The 16,257-nt window shown below is 41.5% G+C and overlaps 1 long non-coding RNA gene across 3 annotated transcripts in view; it reads left to right on the plus strand.

Moving 5' to 3' along the window:
* Positions 1–5,058: 5,058 nt before the first annotated feature.
* LOC122435400 overlaps positions 5,059–16,257 on the plus strand; it is a 30,101-nt gene continuing 18,902 nt past the window's right edge. For 2 of the 3 annotated variants that reach the window (XR_006267664.1, XR_006267666.1), the window contains exon 1: positions 5,059–5,265. This is a non-coding gene — a long non-coding RNA (uncharacterized LOC122435400). The remainder of the gene's footprint in view (positions 5,266–16,257) is intronic. The other variant, XR_006267665.1, reaches the window with a different exon arrangement.

Genomic DNA, 16,257 nt, shown 5'->3' on the forward strand with positions numbered 1-16,257 from the left:
AGGAGTTTTCACTTTGATAGATGCTGCCACAATGCTGTCCATATCTGGTGCAGAAGAAGTCAAGCTTGCTTACTACCTCCTCACATCATTCTTGGGGCAGACAGAGGGGAATCCCCTTTCTCAGATGTCCAGGAGGCCACTCCACACCCATCCATGGCAGATTTGAATACACTGGCGGCAGTGATTGGTTGTGGAGCTTGGGAGGCAAGGAATCCTAGACCACTCTGGGCAGCCCAAGTGGAAAACGCAGATGCAGGCTCTCGTGGGGTACAGGGACAGAGACCCCAGATCAGACCAGGGCTCACATAGTCAGGCACTGAGGCTGATGAGCAAGAGCTTGCAGTGGGGGCCTGGGGCCTGAGCACTGAAGGACCAGTGGAAGCCAGTCTCCAGGAGTGTTCGCTGCCCAGTCAAGAGACTGGAGACGCTTCTCCAATCAGTGGCTGTTTTAGTGAGGTCAATCTAGGAGTCAGCTGGCATCTATGGGTGGGGCTCTGAGTTTCAGGTAATCATTCTTCTGAATTGCAGTGTCCTAAGCACTTCTAAGGTGTCATCTCACTTCTTCCTCATTAGCCCCTTGAGGATAACCCCGTCACACCTGTGGGACATTGAGTCTAGCTCTTTCTCTCAGAGACCCTCTCCCTTTCCCACCAGCCCTGAGGGAAGTGCCCTGGACTCCTGGTCTGGGTTTGAATTTTCTCTGGATCCTGGAGATTTTCAGTTCCTGCCTCACCAGGACTTTATGACAGACCTCTGTGTGTGGGCAGGAGAGAGGTGTCCTGAAGAATGCAGGGAGTAGACAGGGTCCTCAGGGGATCCCCTGAGGCAGTGCAGGTGCTGGGTGAGAAGCCACAATTGGAGTGAGGGTGTAAATGAGGCCCTGGGAGTAGGGCTGGGGGAGGGGCTAAAGAGGCCCCTGAGGTGGGAGGGGAGGCCTCTTGGAAGATGGGGGGGGGTGGGAATTTTGGAGAGAGAGGAGTTGTGGCAGCTGTCACCAGGCGAGGGACTCTGGAAAATGACAGATGATTAGAGGGATGTAAGGGAGTTGTCATAGGCACAGTGAGGGGAAAACCTCTCCTATCTCCAGAATTCAGTAGCCCACAGTGGGTGCTGAGATAGAAACAACCAGGTCCCTGGGGCTTCTTCTATGGATCTGGGATTCATTCTGAACCTCTCCAGGGGAAGGATACAAAGTTACCATGACCAGAGGTGACTGGGGATCTGGGAGGGTTAGGGTCAAAGTCAGGACTCAGACATGGGAAATCAATTTCAGAACCCATCAACTCTAAGGCACACCACACCTCTGGAATGAACCTGCCTTCCTCAGAATGACATGCAGGTGAATGCAGACTCCAGGGGTTGCAAGACTGGTGGCCTCTCTCCCTTGGGATTGACTTAACAGAGCCTCACTGCCACTGCCCACACAGAAGCCCAGAGGGAAAGATTTGGTGCTCTGTGTCCCAGGGTGCAGCCTGTAGGCCCTGTGGGGAGGGCTGTGGGGCCTACGAGCTAAAGGCGAGGAGTTAGCTTGAGTAGTGTCTACTTAGAGAAAAACATACAGTGGAAGTGTTGTGAGTTTAAGTTGGATCCAGGGTCTTCTGGGGACTAGAGCCCAGGACACAGCTACTCTGTTAGCTCTGAGGAAACTGCTCTGAGGAGGTAGCAGAGAAGTCAATATGAGTTTGGCTAGAAAATACATGCAGTCAAGCATGCATATTGGTTAAAGATTACTGTGAAACACAGAAATCAGATATCACAAGTTAATGCTTTCATGCTTTTCTATGTTTGGGAAGATGCAAGAATCTGGGGTCACTGAACTTTTTCCTGAGGCATCCGAGTAACTAAATAAAGGCCAGCTTGTCCAGCCCATAGTGTGCCTCATCCTGTTTTTCACTCTCAATTCCTTCAGAATTCAGTCTCATTCAGCAACCACATAGGTTACAACTTCACCCCATAGAACTGGCTGTGAGCAATGCTGTTTGTTTTAGGGATCCTAATTCATCTGAGGCCACAGTGGGAATTTCTGAGCTGGTGTGGGTCTGTGTCCTCAGGTGTGACATATTTGAACTGATTGGAGTTGCTGTCCAGGATGAGCAGGCTCTGAACTATTTGTGGATCTCTGTCCAGGCATGGAGTCTCTGAACTATCTGGGGGGGGGTGGTCTTTGTTCAGCAGGTTGGGCCTCTGAGCTGTTCATGTATCTGCAAATGAGAGTGTTCTTGAGATGTAGGCTGGATGGACCCCACTCTCACAGGTCTTAGAAGTAGACCTGTGATTTCACAGTTGCTATGATTTCTACCATGCCTCCCTACAGAGGTGAAATCTTGGGGCCCCATCCTCAGGGAGAGTAAGTAATGTGCTATTCACAGGAGCCCATGGTAATAATCCTGATAAAAAACAAACCTTGCTGACATGACTACCACCCTTGATAGTGGCCCTGTGACCAAAACTGTGTTCACACACTCACTCATTCAATCTGCCCAACCCACAACAAGGAGGGCACCCTTTGCAGATGGGAGCCCAACGCAAAGCCCAGTGCAGATGGAAGGTCTCAGCACATGAGGAGGGGAGAAACTGGATGTAAGCTTGGGTTCCTTGGAGGAGGCAGGGAAGACTCAGCACAATCCTGGCCAGGTAGTGGGGGAGGGGGGCGTTTGCACTGGGCCACAAGGACCCTGTGACTGATGCACTATCAGGATATGTCTCTGTGTCTCCCCATCACACACCCAGCTTGTTACTGGACACATGGAATGTAACCTTCTCATTCCCTGGGAGGTGGTGCTGAAAGTCACAGAGATTAGCTTCCAACCAGGTGGGGAGAAACCTCACATTCACCAATTTGCATGAGGCTCCACCACAAATGCAGAGATCCCTGCCTCTTTCCCCCATTCAAGCATTCATTGGCACTGAGGTCAGCAGGAGGGCAGTCTGGACAGAATAGGTTATGAGGGACCCTGTGTACAGCATGAGCCTCCCCATGACTGGAACATGTCCTTGTGTTGATGGGCAGAGGCCCCTGATGTGTATCAAGGGAGCATGACTGAGGCCCAGGCCATGGGCAACTGAGTCATTCCCTAGAGGCAGTCCCTGGGGAGGGGCCTCTTTTCTCCTGTAGAGACAGGTACATCATCCAGTAGCAGGGCTGGGGCCCATAGGTGGATGATAACTAAGTGGGGACACTTTGCTTCCAAATATAGTCTGTCTGCTTCTGTCTAATGCTCTAGATTTGTCTTTCTCCCTGACAACTCTGTGACTGTTACATCGTCCCTCTTTGCCTTTGCAAGACTGAATGTGACCTCATTCACACCATGAGGGTCCTTTTCTGTCTCTCCTGAGGGTATCATCAATTGACATGGATGTTCACTGGGAGCAGTAGGGGGGATTCCCCTTGAGAGTGGGGGATTTGAGGAAAGGCACGTTCAGTTTCAGAGGGCCTGTGGTTTTCTTGGTTTAAAAAACGAGTTCCTCAACAATCATTGTGTGATCTGGGCCTCTGAATGAAGTATGGGGGCTTCTCTTGTAAAGAACCCTCCCGGGGCTCAAGTCAAAGTCCTCCCCATGGCTAGTAGGCACCATGGGCCCTGCCCCTCATTACTTCTTTCATCAGATCTCCTGGATTTCCCTCCATCACGCTGTGACAGTCACATCGGCCTCCTCACTGTTTACACACGCACGGCACTGAGTTCCACTCCCCAATTTTTCCACTGGCCATTATTTCTGTCTGGGGTACTTTTCTCCCAGATAGGCATCTCCTCTAGGTTTTTGCTCAAATGTCACAATCTTAGAAAGAACTTCCCTGGCCACTCTTTCTATACATGATCCCCTCTCTCTATTTCACTCACCCAATTTAATTTTAATCATGGCAATTACAAACACCTGAAAAATTACTTATGGTTTGGGGCTGTAATATCCGAACAGAATGTACATTCCATGAGGGCAAGCTTGATTTTCTCCTTCTTAACACTCATAGTTGTGCTTCACACATAATGTGGAGAGAATCAATGAATGACAGAATGAATAAATTTGTTGAGAGAGGCACAGCTAGACAGGCTGAGGATTCTGCTAGGGAATATATTCAGGGATGACAAGATGATGACAAAGCTGTGGTCTTTATCTCACCTACATGGTGTCCTTGGGTCCCCTTGGAGATGACCCCTTTCCTAACCGAAAGGAAAGTCCTGTTGTCCTGTCACCTGTCACTTGCAGTCAGCGACAGAGGCCGTCCCCATGCCAGGCCTTCAGATCCCATTCTCAGAAGCTTTATCTCTCCTGCCAGTTGGGGGACTGTGGCTGGCTTTCCCCATGAGACCTATTCTGTATTAAACAGAAAAGCACAAACAAGCACCAATGTCCAGCACAGAGAAAATTCTTTGAGTACTTCCTGTTACAATAGTGGCCATCACAGAGGAGCCATCTTTAGTTTATGAAGACTTTTTTCTGAAACCAAGAGTGTGGTAATCGGTGGGGTTTTCATCCTGACTTTGTCTTTCCATCCTTTGCATATCATCCTGGGATGGTAGGGGCATCTACGTCTGTTGTTCCCCAATCTCACCACCAAGGGGCGCTGGAGAAGAAACAGTTCTGTCCTGGGATGTACCACTGAGGAGTAGCGGTGGGACCACCCACTCTGGAAGGTACCATTGGAGGAGTGCGTGTGACGACACAGAGGGAGCCCTGACAGAGCGTCGCGCCTCGACCACAGTTCCCAGCGGGTGCATTCATGGCGCTACTGGGTCCAACCACACTCGCTCCACTCTGTCTTCCCGCCGCATTTGAATTCGAGTGGATACCGATATTAATTTGCAACTTTCTTTGTCTCTTTTCCAACTCCACCCCTTCGTTTCTACACGGTCACATCCAAGGTGGGAATGGCTACAGAGCCGGAGACTGGCTGCCGCTTTGGGGGTACGGCGACCGGGAGATTGCTGGAATTAGCTCTTCCGGGGTGCGAGTACACCCGGAAGCCTGGCTACTCCCGCCCTCCTTCGTCTCCTGATCAGTTCCCATTGGCTGTCTGTCTTTGACAGGCACTGAGGTCCCGGAGCTGGAACTCTGGGCGAGAGGCGTGTGTATACCAGTGCGCCTGCGTTCGCTTTCGCGGCTTTTCAGAGTGCAATTTCTCTCCGAGTTTTACCGCTTTTCCCGAAGGGGTTGAATAGCTGCCTTGGTTAGTGGCGAGGCTCGGCACAGTCAGTGGCTGTGCAGGGTGACGGTGTTTCAGTCTTAATTAGCTCTCACTCAGTCTGGATCATGTGGCAACGCGCGGTAAGTCGCACAGATGCATGCAATTCATGACCAGGGAGAGGTCTCTGGGCTTGTTTCGTGTCTCTCCCTGGAGAGTAACCTGTGTCAGGGAGCTTGGGGTTGTGTTTGGCTACATATGACATCACAGATGCTGTTTGGGGTACATTTGATCTCTCTGAGTCATTGGCCAGATTTGTGGGTGATGGGATATTTGATCTGAGTGGATTTTGCGAGCCATAGTCCAGAGCGTCTAGGATGTGTGTGCCTGTATGCCGGGATGTGCATTTTTGGAGCTTTCGGGCATTTGAGTCCCTGGGTGTGAGATCTCTGTGTAGGCATCTGCGCCCCGGAATTGGACATCTCTGAGCTTTTGATTCTGGGTCCCAAATTGTGATGTCTCTGAGCTGCTTTGAGGAGGGGTTTGTCTTAAGGTGTAAACTATCAGCTGCTTGGGGTCTGTGCACAGGGTGCAGGTTTTCCATTTGTCTGGGGACTTTATCTTCAGGTTGTATGATGTTCTTGAGTTACTCAAAGTTCTTTCTGTTTAGGGGTTTCTGTTTAGGGGTTTCTGTGTTAGGTTAATAAGTGTCCGGAGTGGTTCGGAAGTCAGTCTCCGTGATGTGACGTATCTGTGCAATTCTCATTTGTTTCTGTCTTGAAGACCTTGGTCTGTTTGGAGGCTCTTTGTCGCAGTGCGTTTGGTCTCTGTCGTGTTTGAGGGTCTGAGACTCGAGTTGTGAGCTCTCTGTGCAGATACTCAGTGACCTCTTTTTGGTGTCTCTGGGTATGTACCTGAGCTGTTTGGAGTCGTTGTGTTAGAAATAAAACCTCTTGCGTTCTTGGCTGTGAGGTCTCTGTCCAGGAACTGAAGATTTGGAAGCTGGCAGATATGATTCCGAAGCCTGGAACCTGACATGCTGACTGTGTGTTGTTGAGCGTGTCACTCATCTCCTGGAATTCCTGTATGTATGAGAATTAATACAGTGGGGCCAGTATCCGGCTGAGAGGGTACCTGTGCATGTTAGCAATGTGTGTAAAGGGCCTGGCTCCCGACTGTCCTTCAGCAAATGTTTTCTGAGCACCTGCCATATACCAGAGCACTATTTGAGGAGTTTGTGACAGGACAAAATGGACCAAGTTTCTCATTTCATAGACCTGGTAGTAAGTAAATCAAGTGTGGCAGGCACTATGAAGAAAGATAATGCTAGATCACGGGAAAGGGTGTGTGTGGGTATGATGTTATTATTTTATTCAAGATAATGAGGGAAAGTCTCCCTGAAAGATGGCAATTAAGCAGAGATATGGAGGAAGTGAAGGAACAGGCCTTGAGGTTTCTTAAGGGAAGAGCATTCCAGGCAGAAGGAACAATAAATGCAACAGTCCTGGCAGGGAAATCTACTTGACATACTTCTGAATGTCAAGGAGTTCTGTGATGCTCTGGGTTTGGCATGATTCAATGGGTTTAGCACTCATTAAAAAGGGTCTGGTGCTGCTGTCTCTGTTTCTCCCACAATTTGTGGTCATCCGCATTTCACAGAGGAAGGATTCAAGGCTCAAACGTGTTCCCTGCATCTTCTCTCCTAGCTATACCTGAAATTAGGAGTGAGACCTTCTGGTCCATGATGAGAGACAGAGATCTTGAGTATACCAGCAGCAGGGATGATAGCATCCATGCTGAATGTCAGTCAACCAGCAGATAGCAGTTATAATGCGAGAATCGTGCCTCATAATATTGCTACTCTTGATGGAGGGCAGGACTTGAGAAGGAGAAGGCAACTGGGGCAAAGGAGGGAGGCAGGAAGGGGAAGCTGGACGACAATGAGAAAATAAAAACCAATGGCTTCATCACATTGCTTGGATTTGGCCCAATTTACCTTGAGTAACTGATTGCATTAGAATATAGTCACATTTTCTCTGTCCCTACCTATTTTTTCCCTCCCTTTCTCTTTTGGACCAGGAATACCACCTGAGCATGGAGATATCTGTAAATTTTTCAACTACTAGCTCGGTTTTTCAATAAATTATTTATTTCTTTTCTTTTTGGCTGAACTTAGTTAGTTAGTTCATTTCACTGAAATTGCCAGATGTAGTTATGTAGAATCATTGACAGAATCCTTTTAATTTCTGTGGGATCTGAAATCTGTTTTACTCCTGATATTGGGAAGTGTTGTCTTTAGTTATCTTGCTTTTTTTGGTCTATATGGGTAGAAGTTTATGAATTTGTATTGATCTTTTGAAAGAGCCAGCTTTGGGTTTTGTTGATCATCTCTATATTTTTTTCTCATATCTGTTCTGATCGCTATTTCCCTTATTTTGCTGACAGTCTCACTACTAAAGGGGTTTAATAAAGTCCCTGAGAGTTTCCCAAGCATAGTGAAAACTGACAGATTCTAGGGCACTATTGTAGCTGCACTAAGTGAGATTCACTGAGTGCGGATCATGAAATCTGATTTTTTTTTTTTTTAGAATTCCTCAGTTCTGATTCACATGGACAGAGGAACCTGACAGGCTGCAGTCCATGAGGTTGCAAATAGTTGGACACAACTGAGTGACTAACACTCTAATAGTGAGTGATGGCGAATGTCCCTTAATGTCTTTATTAGCCCTCTGTATGTCTTCTTTGGAGAAATATCTGTTTAGGACTTTTGCCTACTTTTTGACTGGGTTGTTTGTTTCTCTGGTACTGACTTGTATGAGCTGTGTGTACGTTTTGGAAATGAATACTTTGTCAGTTGCTTCAGTTGCTATTATCTTCTCCCATTCTGAGTGTGGTCTTTTCACTTTCTTTATAGTTTCCTTTGCTATGCAAACACTTTTAAATTTTATTAGCACCCACTTATTTATTTTTGTTTTTATTTCCTTTATTCTAGGAGGTTTGTCCTAGAGGATATTACTATGATTTACGTCATACAGTGTTCTGCCTATGTTTTCTTCCAAGAGTTTTATAGTTTCTGGTCTTACATTTAGGTCTTTAGTCCATTTTCAGTTTATCTCTGTGTATGGTGTTAGGAAGTGTTCTAAGTTCATTCTTTTGCACTTAGTTGTCCAGTTCTTCCAGCACCACTTACTGAAAATGCTGTCTTCTTCCCATTGTATATTCTTGCCTCCTTAGTCAAAGATAAGGTGCCCATATGTGTGTGGGTTTTTCTCTGGGCTTTCTATCTTGTTCCATTGGCCTATACTTCTGTTTTTGTGCCTGTAACGTACTGTCTTGATGACTGTAACTTTGTAGTATAACCTGAAATCAGGTAAGTTGAGTCCTTCAACTCCATTCTTCTTTCTCAAGATTACTTTGGCTATTCAGGGTCTTTTGTGTTTCCGTATGAACTGTGACTTTTTTGTTCTAGTTTTGTGAAAAACGCCATTAGTAATTTGATAGGGATCACATTGAATCTGTAGATTGCATTTGGTGGTATAGTCATTTTCACAATATTGATTTTTCCTACCCAGGAACCTGGAATATCTCTCCATCTGTTTATGTCATCTTTGATTTCGTTCATCAAATTATAATTTAATGTATACAATTCTTTTGTCTCCTTAGGTAAGTTTATTCCTAGATGTTTTATTCTTTTTGTTGCAGTGGTGAATGGAATTGATTCCTTAATTTCTCTTTCTGGTTTTTCATTGTTAGTATATAGGAATGCAGATGATTTCTGTGTATTGATTTTGTATCCTTTGACTCTGCTAAATTCACTTATTAGCTCTAGTAATTTTCTGATAGTATCATGGTTTTCTATGTACAGCATCCCATCATCTGCAAACAGTGAGTGCTATACTTCTTCCTTTCTGATCTGGATTCCTTTTATTTCTTTTTCTTCTCTGATTATTGTAGCTAGGACTTCCAAAACTAGGCTGAATAATAGTGGTGAAAGTGGACACCCTTGTCTTGTTCCTGATCTTAGGGGGCATGCTTTCAGGTTTTCACCTTTGAGAATAGCATTTGCTGTGGGCTTCTCATATGTGGCCTTTACTTGTTGATGTAGATTCCTTCTATGCCCATTTGTTGAAGTGTTTTAATCAGAGCCAGTGTCCCCACAGACTGAGGGGTCCACAGGTAACGATTTTAGAGCCGCACACCACTTGATTTATGCTGGATGACTCTGCAAACCCTCCAAGCCCTCTTACGGATACAAATACACACAATAGCACAGCAGAAATTGTGAGCCTGTCTTTGACTCCTGAGGTAATTGCAGATTTGTGGACTCACTACCCAGAGCTGTCACAGGCCATCCTTTGCTCATTCTTGTCCTGGACAGGGGCACCACAGAGATGCGAGGACCAGTCTCCCCTAGTCTATGAACGTCTCTTGCCTCCTCTACTCATCATTAGACATCTTATGTTCTTTCGCCTTCATCTCCGTGTCAGCAGGGGGCTGGGCTCATGCACACACATGCAAACACAGGTGACACAAGCACACACTGGTACACACGCATGTCCAAGCCACAGGGATACAAACGGAACAAATGTGTCAGTATCTGAAGAACCAGTGGTTCATACAACATACAGTGATTTCTTATTTCTATAGGAAAATCTCCATTCTGATCTTCAAATGTGAAATATACAGAAGTCCAACTTCCATGAAAGTGTTCCAAGCCTAGATTTTGATATAAGAAATACAAAGAATTTTATATGTCAGGGAAAAACAGTGGTGCACATATTTTCATTTGTGAAATAGAGATAACTCCAATACCATATTGGCTCTCCATATCTTAAGAAAACCAAAGCCATGATTTTCATCTGTGAAATACAGAGATTTCCATATTTGGTGTAAGGAAGTCACCACCCAAATTTTCATATATGAAGTATAGAAAATACCATATTTCATATAAGAAACTCAGCATACAGAGTTTCATAAAGTAAAATACAAAAAGTTCAATATTTCATGACGTCAATTCAGCACTGACATTTTCATATGTAAAATATAGAGAATTCCATTTTTAACTGAGTAAAATTTTACCCTGATTTTCATATGTGAAATATGCATATTTTAGGTGGTAAAATTGGTGTATAGATTTTAATATCCAAAATATACATGATTCCAGATTGCACATGTTTTTAGCACCCAGTTTTTCATGTGTGACATACATAATGTTCAGTACTTCCTAGAGGATAATTTGAGCAGAGACTTTCATATATGATATATAGAAAATTTCATAGTTTGTGGTAAATGGGTGCCTAGGTTTCTAATGTGATATATAGAGATTTCCACATTTCATGTGGGAAAATTGGCAATCATATTTTCATATATGAAATATAGAGTTCAGTATTTTTTGTATGAAAATCTGTTCACTGATTAATATATGTGAAAAGTAGAGATTTCATATTTCATGTAGGTATAGTTTTTCCCAGTTTTGCATAATGTGAAATATAGACAGTTACATATTTATGTAATCTTAATTAAATCTTAATTAAGATTTTCATATATGAAAAAATCCAGAATCCCATGTAATACAGAGGTCCATATTTCATTTAGGAAAACTTCCAATGTGATGTCCACATGCAAAACACAAAATTCCACATTCACATTTGAGAATCTATGCCTACAAAACCCATGCTATTGGCGGGTGTATTCCTTACCATTGAGTTCCCTGGATGTCCTCTCAGGGCTATATGTGCAAAAAAAAAGACAGTAAATTTTATTATATGTAAAATATATATGCAGAGACACTGTGTGGTATTATAAGAGGCATCTCTTTTAAACTTTATCCCATATATGACCAAACTAAGACCTTGATAATACACCTAGAATTATACAGTCATATAAAAATAAGACTGACTTCCTTCAAACTTCTGATTGATCTTAAACACTGGAAGAAGCATAAGGCTTCCTGACCCTAGAACAAATTCTATTTTCCGTGTACTATGTTACTTTAGGTCATGAAAAAGAGTAGTTAATTCTTTGCTAAGTAATTCTTTAACAAGGTTTATTGTAAATGGTAAGTCCTCAAGTAATCTGTAAATTGAAAGATGAATTAAACTTATCTGAAATTGTATTTCTGTTCCACCTTGGCATCTCAACTATCACCCAAAACATACTATCAGATTTTTCAGCTTATTTCTTATCAATGAGCTGCAAAAATAGATGAACCTTTCTGTGAAGTTCTGATTGATCATAAATGTGGAACAATCTGAGGAAAGTAGAAGAATGAGGCAATTGGAAATACCTCCACATCGCTAGAATTTGCCAAATGCTGAGTCAAAGATTCATGAGGGAAGAAATCATTTGCTTCCTGCTCCTGATTTGAGTCATCTCCTGCTCACTCAGCCATTTCAAAGAAGGAATTACAACAAGTAGAGCCACAGAGCAGTTGGAAGTCACAGTTTATCTTTGGGTGGTTAAAAATCAATTGTAGTGAAAAAGAAACAAGGACAAATAGAAAGCCCTGGCCTGGCCAAATAGCAGCAGCAAATAGCAGTTTTAAAATGTTGTTGGCAAGGAATGAAAAAAATACAAACAAGACAGAGAGTGAGGACTACTGAAAAGCAGATATAAAGGTAGAGAAAATAAAAAGAAATGGACAGTTAAAATATTTAATTATAGCTCAATAACAAATATCCTGACGAGCTTCCTAGGAAGAGACAAAGAAAAAATATATTGTTTATGCTCAGAAGAACTTGGATTGAGGAAAATATCAGATTTTAAAAGAAAACAAATCTAAACTATTTCATTAAATTGCTTTAGCAGTTTTCAATTAAAAAAAATACAGCAAGCTTCACTAACCAATTTAATTACACTATGAATGAGAGCAGCTTGGAACTTTAACATGACTGTCTACTTGTATTCAAACAAAACTGAAAATAAAGAATAACAGTGTTAAAAAAAAAAAAAAAAACCCATGCTAATGTTTTAATATGTGAAGTTTAGGGAATTTAATAGTTAGTGTAGAAAAATGAATGTCTGTATTTCCTTTTTTTTAATTTATTTTTATTAGTTGGAAGCTAATTACTTTACAATATTGTAGTGGTTTTTGCCATACATTGACATGAATCAGCCATGGATTTACATGTGTTCCCCATCCCGATCCCCCCTCCCACCCCCCTCCCCATCCCATCCCTCTGGGTCTTCCCAGCGCACCAGCCCTGAGCACTTGTCTCATGCATCCAACCTGGGCTGGCGATCTGTTTCACACTTGATATTATACTTGTTTCAATGCTATTCTCTCAGAACATCCCACCCTCGCCTTCTCCCAGAGTCCAAAAGTGTGTTCTATACATCTGTGTCTCTTTTTCTGTTTTGCGAAATACCAATACAGTATACTAATGCATATATATGGAATTTAAAAAGAATGTCTATATTTTCAAATGCTAAACACAGAGAACTCCATATACCATGTAGGAAAATGTGCAACCAATATTTATAAATGCAGTACAAAAAATTCAATATTTCAATTGTGAAATATAGAGAAATACATATATTGTAGAATACATAGCACCCATATTTTCATATGTGAAATATAGATTAGTCTATATTTAAATCAAGGAAATTTGTGCTCAGATCTTTTATATGAAATGTAAAGAGTATCACACATCATGTAAGACAACCATTATCTTGATTTTCATTTGTGAAATGTACACATTTTGTAATTCTGGAATGAATATTTGCTTATGGAATTTCATATTTGAACTATAGAGAATCGCATATCTCTTGTCAGAAAATTTAATTGAGAAATTCACTTATGAAAGTAAATTCCATAATTCAGCAGGAGAATGTATGCTCAAATTTTCCTATGTGAATAATACAGAATTCCCTATTCATGCAGGAAAATATGTGCCCATATATCCACATGTGAAACATGCAATTTCCATATATTATGACCAAATATACACAGCTAGATTTTCTAACATGAAATACAGATTTCATACTTCATGTGGAAAAATCTGCACCCATATTTTTGTGTATGAAATATAAAAAGTTACATATTTCTGATAGGAAAGTCATCATTCAGGCTTTCCTATATGAAATATAGAGAATTCCATATATTAAGCAGGAAAATCTGCTCTAATACTTTAATACAAGAAATGTTCAGAATTTCATATTTCATGTAGAAAATCTATGCCTAGATTTTCATATGTGAAATAAAAAGAATTCCATCTTTCATAAAGTTAACCTGTCCTCATACTTTGATAAAGGAAATACAGAGAATTCCATATTTCATGTGGGAAAATCTAGACCAAGATATTCCTATGTGATATGTAGCAAATTACACATATTATGGAGCTAAATCAGGGTCTACATGTCATATAGGAAATATAAGAATTCTGTATTTCATAGAAGCATATCTAAGGTAAGATTTCCATATTGGAAATAGAAAATTCCACATTTCATGTAAAAAAATCTGAACTCAAATTTTCATCTCTAAAGTATACACGGTTCATATGTCATGTAAGAAAATCTATACCCTGGTTTTCATATGAGAAATGAACAAAAGTCCATATTTCATCTCAAAAATTCCTCATCTTGTTTTTACTTGGGAAATATAGAGAGTGCCATATATTTTCTAAAATATCTGGACTGAGGTTTCCACATATGAAATGTGAAAATTTTCATATGTGATGCGTGAATTACAGAGATTTCATATTACATGTAGGAAGATCTGTTCCCAGATATTTATATGTGAAATTAGTTACATATTCTATGTCAAAAAAATCATAACAAAGGTTTTCTTATATGAAATATGCAGAATCCCATATAGCAATATAGCAGAAAATCTACACTTATCATCTGTAAGATATGCATGATTTCATACTTCATTTAGGAAAATTTGCACTCAGATTTCCACACATGAATCATACAGAATTACATATTTTCACAGTTGAAAAGCTAGGCTCACAAAACCTGTGCTAATATTTTAATATGACTTCTATAGAGAATTTAATATTTAATGTAGGTTAAGGAATGTCTGTATTTTCCAAAATTAAAAACAGAGAATTCCATATATCATGTGCAGAATGTGCACATAGACCTTAATCAGTGAAAAATAAAACATTCAACATTTAAGCAGGAAAATGTTTATCCAGATTTTCATATAACATATTATATGTTTCATGCAGGAAAACTTGTGTCTAGATTTTCAATGGGAACTACAGAGAGTTATATATTTAATGTAGAAACATCAGCACCCATGTTTTCATATGTGAAATATAGAGTATCCCAAAACAAGGAAATCTGTGTCCATATTTCTTTATGTGAAATGTGAAATATACCAACTTTCATGTGGGAAAATCTATACCTAGATGATCATTTATGAAATGTACAAATTTTCTAGTTCAGTAATGAAAATTTGCCTCAGTGTTTCACATTTGAACTATGGAGAATTATATACTTCATGTCTGAAAATCTTAACTGAGATTTTCATTACAAAATTACAAAATATTCCATACTTTATTCAGGAAAATATGTGCTCAAATTTTCCTATGTGAAATATACAACATTCCATATTTATGTAGGGAAAAAGGTGCAGAGATATCCAGATGTGAAGTATGCAATAGTCCATCTATCATGACCAAAAATATACAGCTAGATATTCAAACATACATACAGATTTCAAATTTAATGTAGAAAAAACTGTACCCATAACTGATATGTGATATAGAGAAAATTGCGTATTTCATGCAGGGAAATCATCATTCAGGTTTATATATACATAAAGGAGGGCATTCAAAACCAGTGCTCTAGAACAACCCATAGAAATAGGGTAGGGAGGGAGGTGAGTGGGGCTTGAGGATGTGTGGGACACATGTATACCTATGGCTCATTAATGTTGATATATGGCAAAAACCATCACAGTATTGTACAGTAATTATCCTCCAGTTAAAACAAATAATTTGAATTTAAAAAAGAAAACAGTGGAAGGAACTCTACTCAGTGCTCTGTGGTGACCTAAATGGGAAGGCAATCCAAAAATGAAGGGATCTATGTATGCCTATAATAGATTGACTTTGATGTACAACAGAAACTGATATAAGGTGGTAAAGCAAATCCATTCCAATAAAAATTGTTTTAAAAATATTACAATTCAACTATAGCTCCAGCAGTGAAGGAATGAATGGTTCCCCCATTTGCAATATATATGTCCTAGGGGACATTATGCTTTTTAAGTATATTTCAGTTAGAGGAAGATAAAAACCATATCATCACATGATATTGTTAGTTAATTTATTTAAGCTATAGAAACAGAGTAGAATATGATTACCTGGGGCTAGTGGAAATAGACCATGATGTTATAAGTTCCCAACTTTCAGTGAAAGGTTGCATAATCTCACCAAGGAAGATACTGTAATAGGGGCAAGATGGACATGGAGCTGCTGTCCTTAGCTGAAGACCATAGAGGTTAGAAGACCAGGTCCTCCAATAGTCAGCCTGTCAGCAGAGTGTAGTAAAAGATACATTTCAACCTTCGTCCATGGCCCTTCAGGTCCTCTGGCCTTGGTCTGGGTAGCAAGGTGTGGAGCCTCAGGACAGGCTAAAGGCTGAGTCTCGCAGAGGTCCAGAGACCTTGCTAGAGCCACTCACTGGCCTGGCCCAGGGTTCAGAGCAGTAGCAACCTACCTCTGCCATCCCCACCTCCATGACCTAACGCTTGAGGCAATCTCATTGGGTCAGAGTCTACAGGACCAAGCACCACCACCCCCCACCCCCCACCCGCCAATTAGGGTAAACTGAGAAGGCTGAGGGCAGCTGTGGGCTGGGCACCTGGCTCCCTCATTTAAGGTGGCTGGGCAGGGTATGGGGACGTTGGTAAGAGGAGAGCCCAGAGACTGAGATCTGCCTCTTCAGCTGTGACTGGCCACTGGTGGGAGGACCAAGACTGGGTGCTGGATGAATGTCTCAGACAGGATAATCAGCTTGCCCAGGAACTCCCTCCTCCTAAACAGGACCTTGGAGTGTGAAAGTCAAGCTTGGAGTCTTACCTTTCAGCATAGAGAATAGTATTTGTTCTGCTAGAAGTTTACAGGAACACAATTACCTCACCGTGACTTTTCTTCAAGAATAGAATATCTGACAGCAAGCAG

The sequence above is a fragment of the Cervus canadensis genome, chromosome X (genome assembly GCF_019320065.1).
Source record: "Cervus canadensis isolate Bull #8, Minnesota chromosome X, ASM1932006v1, whole genome shotgun sequence".
Lineage (NCBI taxonomy): Eukaryota > Metazoa > Chordata > Mammalia > Artiodactyla > Cervidae > Cervus > Cervus canadensis.